Source organism: Mustela putorius, unplaced genomic scaffold, assembly GCF_011764305.1.
Source record: "Mustela putorius furo isolate JIRA1106 unplaced genomic scaffold, ASM1176430v1.1 tig00003901_pilon_pilon_pilon, whole genome shotgun sequence".
Lineage (NCBI taxonomy): Eukaryota > Metazoa > Chordata > Mammalia > Carnivora > Mustelidae > Mustela > Mustela putorius.
This window is the reverse complement of record NW_025422049.1, coordinates 11,136,638-11,157,267: the sequence shown is the minus strand read 5'-3', so window position 1 is coordinate 11,157,267 and position 20,630 is coordinate 11,136,638.

Here is a 20,630-nt window from a genome sequence, read left to right as displayed (position 1 = left end):
AGTGGAAAAGGAAACAGTGAACCTCGAAGTCCTCTTTAATGTGGAGGAGCTTGATTAAGCAACAGGAAATGCAGAGGAACAGGTAGAGGGTCAGAAACACAGATCTCACAGAGTGAAAGAAGGCACGTTGAAGAGAGCACGCCCCATCTACAGGAACCAGCCTCTCCTCAGCTCCAGTGACAGTTTCCGTCTGGAAAGATAAGCTTAAAATTGCTAGAAATTTCCATTTTTAAAAGAAACTTCACATCCTTCCTAACAAACGTGGAATCTCTCGTTTTCCAATATTGGCAATGGATTTTTAAAAAATACCGTGAGGGCCAAATCCTGTCTTTTGGCGTGAACCCAGAACCCAGCATACAAGCTGTACAAGCCACAGGTTTGCACCTCTAGGACAGAAGATAGGAATGAGACTCAAAGCAAAGCAGGCTTTTAAACAATGGTGAATATCTGTCCCCCTCTCCACCCCGCTACGTCCCGAGGCCACAGTAGTTATTACTAATTTGATCAGGTATCCGACAGGGTTTCAGGAAGCAACTACCAATCTGTTGGATTTGGCATGCAAGATAAAACCTAATTAGCCATAACACTTGTATCAGTTTCAAGAACGTTTCTGAGTCTTTGAACTTGCTTTGGTCTTTGTAAAGGGAACAGGCATGCTGTAATGTTCCAATCCAGTTTTGCCCTCACAGGCTTTTCAGGTGGACTTTCTTGTTGAATGTATGCTTTGTATGTTTTCAGAAACCTCTTCACTCCAGTAACTGTGTGTTTAAAAAATTTCCAGTAATGTGCTCAGAGGTCCTGAGTGGGAACTAGTGTAATGTTGAAGGTGAACAAACGAAACCTTTCATCTCTTCCCAGGTATGTCTGGCTTCTGGCAGCTTTGCCATTAAGAGTTGAGAGCCTGTTTGCTGCCTGGAACACTGGAGGGTTGTTAAACGGCTCTCTGCCCTTTACAAAGAGTAGGAGATGAGGCATGAATCGAAAATGCCATGCATGTTTAGCTATATGGTTTCTTAACTCATTTACTGAAGTGCCTGCTTGTGTTCTGTGAAATCTTTTTAAGCTTAGGCATTCTTGCTACTGAGTGATTTTCTTTGGGGGCATTTAAATACCCGGATACCTCATTCACATTCAAATACCTTCTCAGCACATTTCGAATTTCCTTTAGAAGCAAAACCTGCTCTTTCTTTGCAAGGAACTGTTTTCAGCTCCTCACCCCCACGCTCTTCACTTAGCCAGCTGTGTCCATGGCCTCCGCTGCAAACCCCCAGGCCAGATTCACGTGGCAGGGGGGGAAGGAGCACAGCTAAAGCTGGAACGGCAGGCTGCCTTAGCTGCCAAAGTCCACTTGATTCTGACGCAATGCGACTGCATTCTCCATTTGTAATTTGTTCCTGTTCTGCTTTTGGTTTTCAGCATTTACCCCCGTCTCCCCTTCCCCCGCGTTCTCCCAGTCTCCCCCCACCCCATCCCTCCTTCCTCTGTTCCTGAAGGAGGCTACTTGCTTGACCCCGGAGGGCTTCCAATTTGCCTGTTTTGCCGTGACTCACTGCTTATCCCGATCATGCTCACACTTGCTCCTAAGAGGCCGCCTGATCTGCTCGTGACCTGCCCTCCACCCACTCCTGTCTCTGGCTCTGGATCCTGTTGTCTGTCTCTGGCTGCCTGCCTGACACAAGCTGCCTTACTGCCTGGTGTGTCGTGAATTTGCTGATTTTCTGTGGCACCTGAAACAATATAAGCAGAAAAATTCTCCGCAGTTTTCCCTGTGAGATGTTACGTGTCAAAAATCTCAAACTAAAGTTGCCATGTAAGCAGCAAACTGTGCTTTAGTTCAATGTCAGAGTCACGGTAAAGATTGGGGAACGGATAGAGCAGCCCTTGTCTGGACATGGTTCATGTTTACGTCAGTTCATAGGTGAGGAGCCCTTGTTTTCGACGGTTCATAGGTGAGGAGCCACCTTCTAAGTGTGTTGTTACAGATGACATTTTGCATCCCAGCCCTCTTGGGAATCAGGCTTTTATAGTCCTTGTGGGATGAGAAGATAGACTTTCAAGGGATGATGGCTTCTTAACAAATCAATGGGCTTTGGATAAATATGCTGAATTTTCATCTGCCACTTTTTTTTTTGTTTTGTTTTGTTTTCAGAACTAGCACATACTGTTACTGTCTGTTTACTTAGGAATGAAAATATTTCCATCCTCATTAGATGATCTGGATCAGTTTGCTTTTTAGCCTCCTTGCAGTCAAGTTCATCTTCATTTGGCCTGCATTTAGGATATGTCAACACCGTGCCAAATATGACAGATACCTTGATATGTCAAAATAATTTGCCATTTCCACTTTTATTGTACAGTTGGGCCATTAGGATACTACTACTAATGATAATAATAGTAATAGCTAACATGATTGAGTTCTTGCTATGTCCTAGACACAGCATTATGGGCTTTATTTGTGTTATCTAATCTTCTCAACGGCCACATAATGTGTGTGTGTGTTTTTAAGATTGTACTTATTTATTTGAGAGAAAGAGAGAGAGAAAGCAAGAGCAGGGGGAGATGCAGAGGGAGGGGAAGAAGCAGGCTCCTCCTGAGCAGGGATCCCGATGTAGGGCTGGATCCCAGGAACCCAGGATCATGACCTGAGCTGAAGGCAGACATGTAACCGACTGAGCCACCCAGGCGCCCCCATAATGTGGGTTCTAATGTTACCCACATTTTACAGTCTAGGAAACCGAAGCATAGAGAGATTTGCTAATTTGCTCAAGGTTGCAATGCCAAATTAGTACCAGACCTGGAATTTGAACCCAAGTTTCTAAGGATCCCAAAGTCTGAGCCTCTGAACGTCATTGAAGACCGTTTCTCACAGGAATAATTTGATGCTTTAAAATTTTTCTTGGCTTCTACATTTGCCCTCAAATTTAAGTACCTCTTTCACCCTATCATGTGGTCATATTTAGATATACTACCTCCTCTTATGCACGAGAGGGGTTTGAACTAGAGATGAAGTAATGAAGGCCTATCACCAAAATGCCTGAGATCATATGCTGGTTATTATCTGTGTAACTGAGGAAATTACTTTCTGAGACTCAGTTTCCTTAGCTGTATAACTAGTACCAGCATTTAGTTCATTTGGTAGTGGTGAGGGTGAAATAAGATAATACATATAAAGTGCTTGTATTAGTGCCTGGATATAGTATGGGCTCAAAATCTGCTTGAATTTACAGATGCCTTAAACATTTTAGGTTATAGTTGTAGCCTAACTATTTTTCCTTTTTCCCATTCATTGATCCACCACCCATACATGTATTCATTTACCCTCATGTTCACCAATTGATTTTGCCAACTTACGTTGTATTCTCCGAGCAAGGTTTTCCCATCTACAGAGAGTAAAACTCTGTAAAATCTTCAGGGGTTCGGTTCTTTTGCCAGAACTCCAGCTTGGAACAGGAGGTTGTACATGAATGTTTTGATTAACTTCTGGAAGAAAATCGGGACTTTGCATGCGCCAAATGGCACCACAGGACGCTCGCATTACCAAAGCGCATGTGGAAGACCATTTTCCACTTGCCATCTCTCCAGATATTGGCAAGGTTAGATGCTTCAGAGATCTAATTTTATGGAGACTCCAAAAAGTGCTGTACAGGAGGAAAGAAATGTCATTCTCAAATGATGACTTCATTGTAATCTAGCTAATACTGGAAGAAAATGACCTTCCTATGGCATGGTAATGGTTCTCATGAGCAGCTGGTATCTAAATAGTTGTGAAGGACCTTGGCCATGAAATTAGTTCTGTGGAATATGCCCATTTGGCAAATGTGAGGGCTCGAGTGCTAGACAGATATTGTGGTCATACATGCGATTGAGGAAACTCTGACCTTCCTGTATGAGACTACATCACTAAGATCCCAGGAGCTCTGGCCTCATGATGGCAAGAAAGTAGGTGTCTGTTGTGAGATATGTTTGTGCTGGTAACAGATTTTTGATATAAATGGAAGGTGTGGATTTTTCAGGAAGTGACTGCGAGTTTCTGGCCAAGAGAGGCTGGAACTAAGAAGAAATAGAGGCAATTTAAAGTACTACCAAGTCAAGGGGCGCCTGGGTAGCTCTGTGGGTTAAGCATCTGCCTTTGGCTTGGGTCATGACACCAAGGTCCTTGGATGGAGCCCCCTATCCAGCTCCCTGCTTGACAGCGTGCCTGCTTCTTCCTCGCCTCTGCTGCTCCCCCTGCTTGTGCCCTCTCTCTCCTTCTCTCTTTCTGTGTCAAATAAATAAATAAAATGTTTATAAAAAATAAAATACTACCAAGTCCATCTCTCTTGAAGTGTTCTCAAGGAACTGGACTCCAATGACATTGCTAGTAAATGCCTAGCACCTTTTTTTTTTGTAATCTCTATGCCCACTGTGAGGCTCAAACTCATGACCTGAAGATCAAGAATTACATGCTACACCGACTGAGCCAGCCAGGTACCCCACGTGTTTAATACTTCTAACTGGTTTGATTCAGGGGTACTGGATTAGGGCGTGCTTCACAAATATCATGTCAGACACTATGGTTATTTTCATCTGAATTGGAAAAAAACTCCTTTAGGATAGGCAACACAACTACCTGTTGTCGAACATTACTTTGCACTAGTAGAAGGCTACACTGGGGAAGAGACCCCAAGTTTATGGTTGCACCCTCTGTTCCCCCTGTCTGTAGTGGTCTCCCTCCTCTCTTTTCTTGACTAACCCCTACTCATCTTCCAAATCTCAACCCAAACATTTCTTCTTTGGAGAAATCATCCCTGACCCTCACTGAAAGCTTACTTTCACTGAAAGCTTACTTAGGACCTGGGACCTATGCTAATCTATTTATATGTATCACCTAATTATTTTACCTACATTAAATAGGAAGCATTTGATGTTTAGGGATTAAGTAACTTGCCAAAAGTCACATAGAAAATAAATGGTAGAGTTCGGTCTCTTTCATAGGTTTGTCCTATGCTACAGCCTATATCTTTTTTTTTTTTTTAACTGCAACTCTATATTGCACTTGAGTTAATTATGCTTATGAGTTTACTACAGCTTGTGGATGGAGCTATTTAGGTCAGCTGCCCAGTGATAGGAATGAGCAAAAGATGCTGTGAACTCGGTGATCAGATAATTCTGGCTCCAGATCTTGCCTTCTTCCAGAGAAGCATAAACCTAGAAGGTTGATTTAGGCTAGCATGCAGTATTTAGAGTTTCAGGGCTGCGTGGAGGCGAGACAGGGCTTATCCATGAGCAATTGCAAAAGAAAGCTTCTCGTGCCTTCTGAGAGAAATTAAAACTGAAAGTCAGGCAGATCAACCAATGTGTGCATCAATGCGTGGAAGTGAGCAGAGAGGGAGGATGTAGGTATTTTTTCCTTTCTTCATTTGGCAAGCACTTATCGCACTATTCAAGTTGGGGAGGATGCAGAGGTATATAGTACAGGTGTACTACTTCCCTCAGGAAACTTACATTTTAGTGAATCACTGGGACACAAGCTGGGGAAACCACTAAAAATTCGAAGTGTGAAAACTGTAGAGGAAATCAAGGGACGAGGGAATCTAGAACAAGTCCCCGAGTTACGACAACATGAGGATAGGCAAGGCTTATAGTTTCCTGGGAAGGAAAACTAAGGGTTCTAAACAAGTTTCAAGAGTAATAATCATAGGGATGCCTGGGTGGCTCAGTCGTTAAGGTCTGCCTTTAGTTCAGGTCCTGATCCCAGGCAGGGAGACTCCTTCTCCTTATCCTTCTGCCTGCTGCTCCCCCTACTTGTGCTCGCGTGCTCTCTCTCTCTGTCTAATAAATAAGTAAAATTTTAGAAAAAAAGAATAATAATCATAATTACCATTTATGAAGATCTACTACATAAAAGGCACTGTACGAGGCACCTCACATACATTATTTACTGGTGTGATAGCATTATCCCCATTTTACAGATAAATTGACTGTGGCTCAGACTCGTTGAATAATGGCCCAAGATTAAATGACTGCAAATGGCAGATCTGGAATTCAAACACGGAGTTTTGATTCCAATCAGATTTTTTTCAGAGACGATGTGCTGATTCTCCAAACATTCCCGTGCAGATGAAAAGATGTTGTACACTGTTAGTCATCAAGGAAATGAAAATTATAACCACAATGAGATAACCCTTCACACTAATTAGAATGGCAAAAATGAAAAATCTGACCATACCAAGTATTCTTTCAGATATAAAGCACTCCTACTCTGCTGGTGGAAATGTATAATGGAACTCATTTTGTAAAACGGTTTGACAGTTTCTTATAAAAATCAAGTATATATCTACCATATGACATAGCCATTCTCTTCCTAGTTATTTATTCTAGAGAAACGAAAACATATATCTGTACAAAGATTTGTGTGCAAATGTTGATAGCTGTTTTTTATAATGGGCTCACACTGGGAACCATCCAAATTTACATCAGTAAGTAAATGGATAAACAAACATGGTATCTGCCTGAAGCAATAGGAAGGAATGAACCATCAGTCATGCAACAATATGGATGTCTTAAAAACAGCATGCTAAAAAAAAGAAGCCAACATCAAATAAAGCACATACTATGTGATTTCATTTACACTAAGTTCTAGAATAATAAAAACTATGTTTACATAAATAAGATTAGTGTCTGCCCATGTGGGTGGGATCAACTGCAAGGGGACATGAGCATGAGTGGATTTTCTTTGCTGATGGAGATGTTTTATATCTTGATCAAGGTGTTGATTACACAGACATATGCACTTGTCAAAACTCATCAAACTGTATATTTTAAAAGTGTATTTTATTTTCTGTAAATAATATCTCAGTTGGATGGGTCTGAAAAATGCCAATGCAGTATGACACATGCAATAGGAGCCCATGGGGTATACAAGTTAGAGGTACCCAACTCAACTTGGTGGGGACAGAGAGAGAGGGTGGTGGGAGATTTCCGAAGGTACCTTGACCAACCTTCAGTAAAAGAGTATAGATTAGTCAGGTGAGGATCTGGGGAAAGAGCATTTGTGGTTGAGAAAATAGTTGGTTTAAAGTTAGAGGCATGAGAGATGATATCATATTGGCGGAGCTTTAAGTAGCTTCCTTTGGTGGGGACATAAGATGCCCATGCAGTAGATGCCATGATCAGACTGAAGAGGAAGGTCAGGGTGGGGTGGCTCATTTTATGTTGTGCAAAGAACAAATACTAAAGTCATGAAAGAATTGGAGATGAATCTCTTTGGAAAGGATAGATACAGGAAGTGTGAGGACTGAGGGCTAATCTGTATCCATAATGATATAATCTGTATGTAATTATTTTCAAGGTTGACGCTAAACTATGTTAGCTGAAGATTAAAGAGTTAGCCTTTGTTCACATAAAAAAGTCTATTTCGATGGGAAATAGTAAAATTAACAGCAGAAGTAGAAAGGCCATGATAAAAGGAAAAAAGTGATCTCTGATGGGACTTTCAATAATTGCAATCCAGAATTTGAGCATGCAGATGAAAGTTATAATTATTATAAGCACACTGATTTTAAGTAACATCTGCATTTATACAAAGCAACATCTGCTTTACCCCTCCAATGTGTTTATAATTCATTTGGATGGAAATACAGAGCCCTCTGACAGAGAAGCATCCAGTTGGCTTGAGAGGAAATAAATGACCGTGGGAGAGACATACTCAGGATGACCCTCTCTTCTTTAGAGAGGGGACCCAGGACTTTGCAAAAGAAGACCTCGCTTGCCAGAGTAAAATTCCAGGCAAAGGTTTGCTTACAAGATGGGACAATTCAACCTTGTCAGTGCCTGACTTTTATTTGTTTGACCTTCAGTGAAAAAATGAGACTAAGCACACTTAAAAATACAAATAATTTCAAACCTCTGAAAAAGGTTGACAATTGTATTTGCTCTTTTGGATAGGCCTTTGGTTCAAAGAGACTGAAAAATCATAAAAACAACACAAAACACATCTTTCTGACTTTAATATCTTGGAAATTCACCGTTTTAGTGGAATTATAGATGTGATACCTTATTCTTTAGAGTTCTGAACTTTTATTTGTATTACTAGTTTTGCTGTCCTTATTTCTGTGGCCTAGTTTTAGCCCAAATTCAAGTCAACTTCTGTACTTTTTGACAGTCAATCATTCTTTCCTTGAAGTTCTTCTCACTATCTTCTCTTATAAATCTTCCTATGTTTCAAAATCTTATTGTCAGGATTTTTCTCAAATGTTCCAATTTCTACAGTTCCACTAGGTTTCAAGTGAGGGTTATGGCTTAACCTTGAAAAAAACCCAGAACTTTGCAACATTCCATTTGAATGCTGTTCAAAGATGACAGTATACCAACCTGGTTAGGTGTTTGACAACCTTCATCCTGCTCAGACTTACAACTTAACATCAGTCAATCCCACCATGAATTTCATTCTTATCTTCCACCATTGTTCCACATGCAAATATCCAGCTCTCTCTTCACTCTACTGTACTTGTTCCCCTACTTTCCATGGCTGAGCCCACTCCAATCTTTCCTAATTTGCCCTCTGAAATCCTTATTCCATGATAAATGAGTCCCTTACAGGTTAAACTTCTTCAGGGAATGCCCCCAACACCGCCTTAAATCCTCTGAAAAATATAGAAGAGGAACTTCCAACAGTAGATGTCTATAAGGAGTAGCACATGGGGATGGGAGGAGAAGAATGGAAAAGAATCTGATTTGACAAAGATGACAGAGTGCTTCTTATGTGCCAGGCAGGCTTGGAAGTAAGATGGTATTTATTTCTCCTGTATTTCCAATCCATTGTGGTTTTAGCTTGAAAACATTCACATTTATATGTAGTTAGCAACCTAACTTTATTGAATGTCAGCTTTTTTTTTTTTTTTTTTTACAATAATGGTTTTGTTCTCTATATATTGCTCAGAACCTAACTTTTCACCTAATATGAAGGGAACATTTTCAATTTCATTGAATATTTTCCACAACGTGGCTTGTAGCAATTCTTTGGGATTTACAAAGAAGGTAAAATAGAATTAATCTAATCACAACGCAGAGTACTAACCACTATACGATCACGGCTAATTAATCTAATCAATACTGTGTTGTTAGACTTTAAATGTAGACCTTAAATGGTTAGATCTTAAATTATTAGACCATAAATTGTTAGACCTAAATTTCCATTATAAGCTATGCTGTAACAATCAACCTTGTATATAAATCACTGTGGTCTACTCTGATTAGATAAGCAGATCCTAAATTCTGATTGGGGCATATTCTTAGATGGTAAACTGTTGGGTCAGTTGGGTCAAAGTGTATGAACATTTTCAAGACTTTTTGTTTTTGTTCTTCTAGGTGAAATTTCTTTTTAGAATTAACATGTTCGTTTTCACTGGGAAGTTAATACATGTTCATTTTAGACAATCTGGAAAATAGAAGAACAAACAGAGTAAAATAAAATTAATTTACAATTCTAAAGGCAATCAGTACCATCACTCTAGTCTTTTTCTCCTCTCTCTTATGTAAATAAAATTGGAATAATATGCATGCTATTTCATAACCTAAATTTTCACTAAAGACATCATGAATATTTTTATATGTCATTAAAAAGTCTTCAGAAACATTTTCTAATGGCTCTATATAGTTACATTATATTAGTGTACTATATTTTACTTAACTTATCTATAAGTTTAGATATTTTGTGGTTTCTTAATTTATTATTATAAATAAAACTGCAATAAATATCTAGGTACATAAATTTTTAGATATGTCTATTATTGTTTCCTTTGGGTAATTCCAGAAATGGAATTGATGGGATAAACTATGTGATTATTTTAACTGACACAATTAAAAGAGAAAGATTGTATTGATTTCCACTCCCCAGCAAGGTATTGAAGTCCCTGTATATTCCTTGCCCTTACAAACATAGGGTATCATACTTTAAAATCATGTTAATTTTGTAAGCAAAAGCATTGGTATTAATTTGAATTATTTGACTGTTTTAATTCTTTCACCTTTACGTATGACATTAGCTGTGGCTTTTCATAGATGCCCTTTATCAGGTTGAGGAAAACATTTTCTATTTTTAGTTTTATGAGTATTGTTATCATGAAAGGTGTTGTATTTTTGTCAAAATTAAAAAAAAATTTTTTTGTTGACCATAATCTACAACAATGGAGGCAAGAATATACAATGGAGGAAAAACAGTCTCTTCAATGAATGGTGTTGGGGAAACTGGAGAGCTACAGGCAAAGGAATGAAACTGGACCACTTTCTTACACCATACATACAAATAAACTCAAAATAGATTAAAGGTCTAAATGTAAGACTGAAACCATAAAAATCCTAAAAGAATACATAAGCAGTACACTCTTATGCATCAGTCTTAGCAATATTTTTTTGGATCTGTCTCCTCAGGCAAGGGTAACAAAAGCTAAATTAAACAGTTGAGACTATACTAAACTAAAAAACTTCTGCACAGCAAAGGAAGTGATCAACACAATGAAAAGGCAACCAACAGAATTTTAGAAGTATATTCAATAAGGGGTTAATATCCAAAATAGACAAAGAGCTCATACAACTCAATACACACAGAAAAACAAACAATTCAATTAAAAAATGGGCAGAGTACCTGAGTAGACATTTTTCCAAAGAAGACATACAGATGGCCAACAGACACATGAAAAGATGTTTGACATCACTAATCATCAGAGAAATGCAAAATAACACCATAATGAGATGTCATCTCACACCAGTGAGAATGGCTAGCAGATAAAAAATAACAAGTGTTGGCAAGAATGTAGAGAAAAGGAAACTCAAGAGCACTGCTAGTGGGAATGCAAATTGGTATAGCCACTATGGAGAACAGTATGGAGTATTCTCAAAAAATTAAAAATAGAAATACCATACAATCTAGTAATTCTACTTCTGGGTGTATACCGAAAGAAAACAAAAACACATATTTGAAAAAAAAAATATGAACCCCTATGTTTATTGCAGCATTATTAACAAGAGCCAAGATATAGAAGCAAACTAAGTGTCTTCAACAGATAAATGAATAAAGAAGATATTGTATATATATATATATATATACACACACACACACACACACACACACACACACACATGCAATGGAATATTACTCAGCCATGAAAAATAATATCTTGCCATTTGGAACAACATGGATGGATCTAGAGGGTTTTATGCTAAGGGAAACAAGTTAGAGAAAGACAATATATGATTTCACTCATATATGGAATTTAAGAAACAAATAAACAAAGGGGAAAAAAAAGAGACAAATTAAGAAACAGGCTCTCAACTATAGAGAACAAACTAATGCTTACCAGAGGGGAGGTGGGGGGGCATGGGTTAAATAGGTGATGGGGATTACGAAGGGTACTTGTGATGAGCACTGGGTGTTGTGTGAAAGTGATGAATGACTAAATCCTACACCCAAAACTAATATTACACTGTATGTTTGTGGGGAGATGGGCAGCCCAGCATGGAGTCCAATGCGAGGCTTGAACTCACAAGCCTGAGATCAAGACCTGAGCTGAGGTCAAGAATTGGACACTTAACTAACTGAGCCAGCAGGCACCCCTGAAGGGGTTTAACAGGTACAAACTTCTAGTTATAAAATAAATAAGTTATGGAATGAAAAGTACAGCATAGGGTATGTAGTTAATAATACTGTTAGAACTTTGTGTGGTGACAGATGGTGACTACAGTTATCATGGTGAGCATTTCATAATATATAGACTTGTTGAATCACTATATTGTACAACCACAACTAATGTAATTTTATGTGTCAACTATACTTCAGTTAAAAATAAGAAATTTAAAGTATTTATTAACCAATGTGTTATTTAACATTAAAAATTAGTTTTAATCATACAAGTGAGGCAAAATTCAAACATGGAAGATAAGGCTGAAGTCCCCTTGGCTTTGCTCTAAAATTTGATGCTGTTTTCTCTTCTTAGAGGTGAGATTACATTTATTAATTTGGTGATTAGCCTTAACAATATTTATATATATCTCCATAGAAAATCTGCAATATTATGTTTACTATGTGTACACGTAAATGGTATCATTAAAAATATATAATTAGGCAAATTACTCTTTTCCTCTCAAATATGTCATAGGTATTTTGATATTAGTACACATAGATCTACCTTATTCTTCATAAGCCCTATGGAGTATTATGCTGTAGTTTGTTTATCAGTTTGGAAATGCTGTGGTTTATTTAAGCAGATAATTTGAATATAGCATATTAAACCATTCTCCCTACTCTTGGCACTTAAGTTGTTTCCAGTATTTTGCTATTATAAACAAATGTTGCAGTAACCATATTTATACACATCATATTTTTAAAAAAATATTTTATTTATTTGAGAGAGAGTGAGTGAGAGCGAGCGAGCGAGAGAACGCGAGTGAGCACAAGCTGAAGGAGAGGCAGAGGGAGAGGGAGAAGCAGAATCCCCACTAGGCAGGGAGCCCAGGAACCCCAGGACTCTGGGATCATAACCTGAGCTGAAGGAAGATGCGCTCAACCCACTGAGCCACCAAGTGCCCCTATACACATCTTTTACCTGGATGGTTTTGATTTCTAACTACATACTGGTGGCCAACAATTTATTTTCCTAGCCATCCAGCCTGGATGCACATTGAAGAGAGTAAAATAAAATACAAATAAAAAGGTTCTGATTAATATATGTAAAAGTCCATATTACAGTTTGTGTGCTGTTATGCAGTGCACAATATGTAGTAATGTGATATAATATAATTAATATGCCACATGGACTAAATCTAAGTTGTTTTTTTGAAAAAGGTTTTATTTATTTATTTGACAGAGTTCACAAGCAGGCAGAGAGGCAGGCAGGGGGCGGGGGGGGGGCAGGCTCCCTGCTGAGCAGAGAGCCCGATGTGGGGCTCCATCCTAGGACCCTGGGATCATGACCTGAGCCGAAGGCAGAGGCTTTAACCCACTGAGCCACCCAGGTGCCCCTAAATCTAAGTTTTAAATGTCCATGGGACATTTACAAAGTCAGACGATATAGTAGGTTTCAAATAAAACCTCTGCACATTCTCAAAAGCACATTTTATGCCCCCCACATTCTCTGCTCATCATGCAATAAATTATATAACTACACCTTCCTTTCTACTCTTCCATTGACCAACAAATTAGACATGAAAACTGCTTATTTATATTTAAACCTCAAATTATGGAGAAAATTGTAACTCCAGTTACAGATTATAGTGGTTAGAAAATATCAATAATGAGAACTCAGCATGTAACAATTTATGGGAAACATGAAAGACAAACTCAAATTCATAATTATAAATGATTCAGTCAGAAGAGGACAGAAAATAAATGAATAAAGCACTCAACTCATGAAGCGAGAAGAACAACAAAACACATGTATGGAATGTAGGAAAAAGGGTGTTAATAAGATTATAAATGATATAGATTATATATATAATTATATAATATATATTATATAAATTATAAATTAGGAAACAGAGTGTTGTTAAGAAAAATCCAAAAGTCATTTGTATGGAAACATAAGCATATACATTCATACAAAGTTTAAACAGAACAAATCAAGAAAAAAGAGTTTAAATCCTTTAAATCCTTTAATCCTTTAAAGATTAGGAATTATCATTGGGACATAAATATAAGTAAGCAGTTTTAAAAAGATTTTATTTATTTTTTTAAAGTGGGCTCCACTACCATCATGGGACTCAAACTCATGACCCTGAGATCAAGAGTCCTAGGTTCTACTGGCTGAGCCAGCTAGGCACCCCTAGATAAGTATTTCTGAAAAGATTTTACAATTTGAAAATCTTGGTGAATTTAAAACTGCTGTAAGCAAATATAAATGTTCAGTACTGTCTCAATAACAGTGGAAAAACATGAACAAACCAATAATACATTGAGAGTACTGAAAAGCTGTCAAGTTACTATGTTCATAAAAGATGGACACAGGTTTACAGTTTTCCCCAACCCTCCTAAATTTCCATAGAACAAATAATTCTTGTCTTAAATAAGCACTTTCAGGGTTAAGAATAAGATTCAAAGCTTCTTAATTTATGCTTACAAAGTTAGCATAACCCTGTTAGTGAAATCTAACAAAGATAGCAGAACTAAACAACATACCAATCTTATTTATGAGCACATATGGAAAAATCCCAAATGATTTACAGCCAATGGTTTCCAGTGTTACTTCAAGAAAATAACACATGTGACTGAGGAGACTGTATTTATGTAGGGCACTGGTATTTCAGTTAGGAAATCCATTAATAACATTTATCACAATTATATAAAAATGTATTAAAAAGATAGTCAATTGAAAATTTACATCTGATCCTGAATTTAAAGAAGCAAAAAACCCTACACTCTAGGCTAGGGATGCAAGTATATTTGCATAATATGATGAGATTTTTCTCTAGTCAATACCAAATTTTATATCTGATAGTGAAAAATTAAAGGCATTTTCACTAAAATCTGTTATCATTATCATTTCATTTTTTTAAAAAGATTTTATTTATTTATTTGACAAAGAGATAGAGAGCACAAGTAGGCAGAGCAGCAGGCAGAGGGAGAGGGAGAAGCAGGCTCTCTGCTGAGCAGGGAGCCCAATGTGGGACTCTATCCCAGGATCCTGGGATCATGACCTGAGCTGAAGGCAGACACTTAACCGACTGAGCCACCCAGGTGCCCCCTTTTCATTTCTTTCTCATTATTCTGAAAGTTTTAGCTAATGTGACAAAAGGAGAGAAAAGTATACATATCAGAAAGAAGAACACAATAAAACAAAAAGAAATCAGAGAGGGAGACAAACCATAAAAGACTCTTAGTCATAGGGAACAAACTAAGGGTTGCTTGGAGGGGAGGTGGGTGGGGGAATGGGGTAACTGGATGATGGACATTGAGGAGGGCACAGGATAGAATGAGTACTGGGTGTTGTCTGCAACTAATGAATCACTGAACTCTACCTCTGAAACTAATAATACACTATATGTCAATTAATTGAATTTAAATTAAAGAATTTAAAAATGGGGACACCTGGGTGGCTCATTGGGTTAAACCTCTGCCTTTGGCTCAGGTCATGATCCCAGGGTCCTGGAATTGAGCCCCTCATCAGGCTCTCTGCTCAGCAGGTAGCCTGCTTCCCTCCTTCTCTCTGCCTGACTCTCTGCCTACTTGTGATCTCTCTCTTTGTCAAATAAATAAATAAATAAAATATTTAAAAAAATTTAAAAAGGAAGAACACAAAATTATCATTATTTATAGTTGTAAAATTGCTCCCTAGTAAAACCAAGAGAATCATCTGAAAAATTATTGGAAAAATAAAGAGAATTCAGTAATATTTCCAGCTGTAAAATATAGGGCAAAATTAGGTTTTATTATGTACCTATAATAATAGATAAGCACATATAATGGGAAAAATTCTATTCACAAAAGCAATAAATGTAGCAAGAAATGTGCAGGAAGTTTTACAAAGAAAGCTATTAGACTTTATGAATGTACCCTAAAAGAAACATGAGTAAATGCAGATTGTATGTTTTGGGTGGGAAGACAATATTGTGCTGATGCCCATTCTGTCCCAAAATATATAGATGTATATATTTAATACAATTCCAATCAAAATTCCCAAAGCTACAATGATATGTGTGGTGCTGGTGTTAAAATAAGTAGCCATAAAAGTGATGCAGAGGAGAAAACCCTCTATATAACCCAAACATATTTAATATTTAGTACATGACAAAGGCTTCATTTGGCTTGTTTAAGTATCTTTGGTTTATTCTCATGTATGTATGACTGTAGCTAGACATAGGTTTAGATGTAAATGCAGATAAAGATGTAAATATAGATACAGTTTTGTCCTAATTCCCTTTATTTAATGCGTATCTCATTTACAAATCCTTTTATTGGGTTTATGGGTTTGATCCAATTTATGTTTCTTTGACTTTAATAAAGAAGTTTAAATAATTTCTTTGTGCTTTAATTTTCATATTACAATTAGCCTGGCTTCTGAAATTTTATTTTGGTTAATGTTTCCTTTCCCCTTTTTTAAAAAAAACTTAGTTTTCTATTATGTGTTTAATATTTTTGAGTACTTTTTTTCCTCTTGCTTTTTATATCACTATGTTAAGAGCCCTCATTCCTATTTAACACAATAATACCATATTTCTATCCATAATTCTTTTAAAAAAAAAGATTTTATTTATTTATTTGACAGAAAGAGACACAGCTAGAGAGGGAACAAAATCAGGGGCAGAGGGGGAGGGAGAAGCAGACTGCCTGCTGAGCCGGGAGCTTGATGTGGGGCTTGACCCTAGGACCCTGGGATCATGACCTGAGCTGAATGAAGGCAGACACTTAATGACAGAGCCACCCAGGTGCCCCTGTATCTATAATTCTTAAATGTCAATTTTAAGAATACAAAGTTTTCTATTATATTCTATATAAGATGAGGATACCAGCATCTTTAATTTATTTCATTGTGATGCCTCCTGCCTCTGACTTATTTTTGTTTTTCATTTTTGAAATTTTATTTAATTTTGAACAAATAATGTTTTCTTATATTTCAAAGTTGAAAGGGCACAAGAGGCTGTCCAGTGAAAATTTCTCTATAACCTCTGTACCCCAGCTACCTAGTTCCTCTTCCTGTAGGCAGGCAATCAAATTAAGTTTGACAAGGTGTTATTACACAATAATAATTTGCTTTTTCTTCTTTCTCCACTGGAAGATTTTTCTCTCTTCCTTTCACAGCAAAAAGACTTATGTTGATTATTTACCTATTATCAGCTCAAGCAAAATGTGGATATAGTTGCTGGTTCTCATTAAAATAAATTATTTTAGATAGTATGAGAGGATGAGTGCATGTGTTTGAGAGGGTGGCAGGGGCGGGGCAGAGGGAGAGGGAGGGAGAATCTGAAGCAGACTCTGCACTGAGCGGCAGCCCCATACAGGGCTTAATGCCAGCACTGGGGGATCATGACCTGAGCTGAAACCAAGCATCTGGCACTTAGCGGACTGAGCCACCTAGTGCTCCTACTGGTTCTCTTATTAATTAATTAGTTAATTAGTTAATCTGACAGAGAGCAAGAGAGCACAAGCAGGGGGGTAGCAGAGGGAAAGAGAGAAACAGATTCCCCACTGACCAGAGAACCTGACTGATGTGGGGCTTGATCCCAGGACCCTGGGATCATGACCTGAGCCAAAGGCAGATGCTTAACTGACTGAGCCATCCATGTGCCCCAGTTTCTCATTTTTTTTTCAAGTTTCTTTTTTAAAAAATTTTTTTAAATGTATTTATGTGACAGAGAGAGATCAAGAGCAGGCAGGCAGAGAGAGAGAGGAGGAAGCAGGCTCCCCGCTGAGCAGGGAGCCCAACACGGGACTTGATCCCAGGACCCTGAGATCATGACCTGAGCTGAAGGCAGAGGCTTAACCCACTGAGCCACCCAGGTGCCCCAGTTTCTCATTTAAAAAAAAAGTAAGTCTGCTTATCTTTTTATCAAGAATAATTTCTATCTTTATCCCTCTTTTCAACATATTAACATATACTTAAAAAGCTGAACAAAATTTTTAAAAATATTTCTGCTATGAGGATTCCTGGGTGGCTCAGTTGATTAAGCAACTGACTCTTGATTTCAGCTCAGGTCATGATCTCAGGTCAGGGTTATGAGATTAAGCCTGGTGTTAGGCTTTGCACTCAGCACAGAGTTGGCTTGAGATTCTCTTTCCCTCTGCCCCTCCCAGCTCTTGCACACACTCTCTCTCAAAAATAAATAAATAAAATCTAAAAAAAGTGTTTATTGTGGAGCAATTCAAATAGATACAAAAGTAGAGGGGCTATTATAATAAATGCCCATGTATTGATTCTAAGCTTCATTAACAATCATCTTAAAATCAATCTTGTTTCATTTGGACCCCACTCACGCACCATGTCTCCATTATTATTTTTTAAAAAGATTTTATTTATTTATTTGAGAGAGAGAGAGAGAGCGCACACAAGCAGAGGGTAGAGGTAAGGGAGAAGCAGACTGCCCACTGAGCAAGGAGCCTGACGCGGGACTTGATCTCAGGACCCTGAGATCATGATCTGAGCTGAAGGCAGATGCTTAACTGACTGAGCCACGCCAATGACCCATACCTCCATTATTTTCAAGCACATCTTTAATATAATATTTAATCTGTATATATTTTATTTCTAAATATAAGAGCTAAAATAAAACATAACTACAATACCATAATTACACTTTTAAAAGTAGCACCAATTCCTTAATATCATGCAATATCCAGCATATATTCAAATTTCCCCGATGACTCATGATTTTTGTGCAACTGCTTAAATCAGGATTCAAAAATAGGTTGATATTTTACAGTTTGTTGTTACATTCCCTAAGTGTCCTTTAAAAATTTTTTTTAAAATTATGTATGGTAAAGTTTTCTCTTTTTTGTGTAAAGTTCTGTGAGTATTGTAAAATAGAGTTATGTTATTACTACCACAACCTAACTATAGAACAGTTCTATAACCCACCCATCAAATTCCCTTGTGGAGCTCATTCATAATCAAGCGTTTCCCTCAACACTAACCACTGTGTCCCTATAGTATTTTCTTTTCTAGAATGTTACATAAAGGGTTACAACATGTAGCATCATGAGTCCAGTTTCCTTCACTTAGCATAGCACATTTGACTTTCATTCCTGTTCTTGAATGGATCAGTAATTTGCTACTATTTACTGGTGAGTAGTAGTCTATTGTTTGGATATACCAGTCTGTCAGTCCATTCACCATGTGAAGGACATTTGGATGTTTTCAATTTTGGTGAATATGAATAAAGACGTTATAAATATTCATGTAATTTTTTTGTGTGTGTGAATGTAAGTTTTCATGTTTCAGGTAAATATCTAGGAGTGGAGTGGCTGGAACATATGAATGTTTAGCTTTTAAGAAATTACCAAACTAGCTTGTAGAGTAATTATACATTTTATATTCCCACCAACAATGTATAAGAATTCTCTTTGCTTTGCATCCTCATCAGCACTTGTTATTGTTTTTTTTCCCTTTTAATTATAGCTATTCTAGTAGGGGTGAAGTGGTATCTTTTTGTGGTTTTGATTTGTATTTCACAAATGACTAGAGATATTGAGGGGTTTTTTAAATGTTCTTTTCAGCCCTTTCTATATTGTCTTTGGAGAACTATTAAATCCCTTAGGACACTTTATTATTTTTTAAACTTTATTTTACTTAAATTCCATTAATTAACATATAGTATGTTAAATAACATATAGTATGTTATTAGTTTCAGAAGGAGTTTTGCCCTGGCAGGTTTCCTTCCAAAGTGGTTCCTGTCTTGCATGCCTGGTGGGTAACCTTGGTCAGGATTGGCATTCCCTTAAAGTGACTACTGTGCCATCACACTCTGGGCTACCCTGGCTGGGCCTGACACCCTTCTAAATTAGCGACTACTGCTCCAGGGAAAAGGGAGAGGCAGCCCCAGCCAGCAGTGCACCTGAGGAAGTCACAGGCAGCCACACTGTAGTGAGGGGCTAGCCCCACCCTCCAGCATGCCTGTAGCAGCTATAGCCAGGGCTCTTAGCCAGCTGGATTGGAGGCCAGCCCCACCAACTAGCATGCCTGTAGCAGTGGCCCACTCACAACAGGAAGGTGCATGCAGACCACACAGGGGAAACAACTGGAGCACCTGGTTCTGGTGACTATGGGGGATTATGCTACTGGGCCCCACATAGTTCTTTCTAAGTGAGTCCACCACCTTCAAGACCAGGAGATGTAGCCTACCTACTTAACACATTGAAACAAACACAGAAAGTAAAATAAAATGTAGAGACAGAGGATTATGTTCCAAACATAGTCAGAATTCAAAACAAGATAAAACCTAAGAACGACACATAGACCAGTGCAACAGAGTAGAGAGCCCAGATATGGACCCTCAACTCTATGAGCAAATAATCTTCAACAAAACAGGAAAAAATATACAGTGGAAAAAAGACAGTTACTTCAATAAATGGTGCTGGGAAAACTAGACAGCTATATGTAGAAGAATGAAACTCGACCATTCTCTTACACCGTACACAAAGATAAACTCAAAATGGATAAAAGCCCTCAATGTGAGACAGGAATCCATCAGAATCCTAGAGGAGAACATAGGCAGTAACCTCTTCGATATCAGCCACTGCAACTTCTTTCAAGATATGTCTCCAAAGGCAAAGGAAACAAAAGCGAAAATGAACTTTTGGGACTTCATCAAGATCAAAAGCTTCTGCACAGCAAAGGAAACAGTCAACAAAACAAAGAGCCAACCCACGGAATGGGAGAAGATATTTGCAAATGACAGTACAGACAAAAGGTTGATATCCAGGATCTATAAAGAACTCCTCAAACTCAACACACACAAAACAGACAATCATATCAAAAAATGGGCAGGAGATATGAACAGACACTTCTCCAATGAAGACATACAAATGGCTATCAGACACATGAAAAAATGTTCATCATCACTAGCCATCAGGGAGATTCAGATTAAAACCTTATTGAGATACCACCTTACACCAGTTAGAATGGCCAAAATTAGCAAGACAGGAAACAACATGTGTTGGAGAGGAT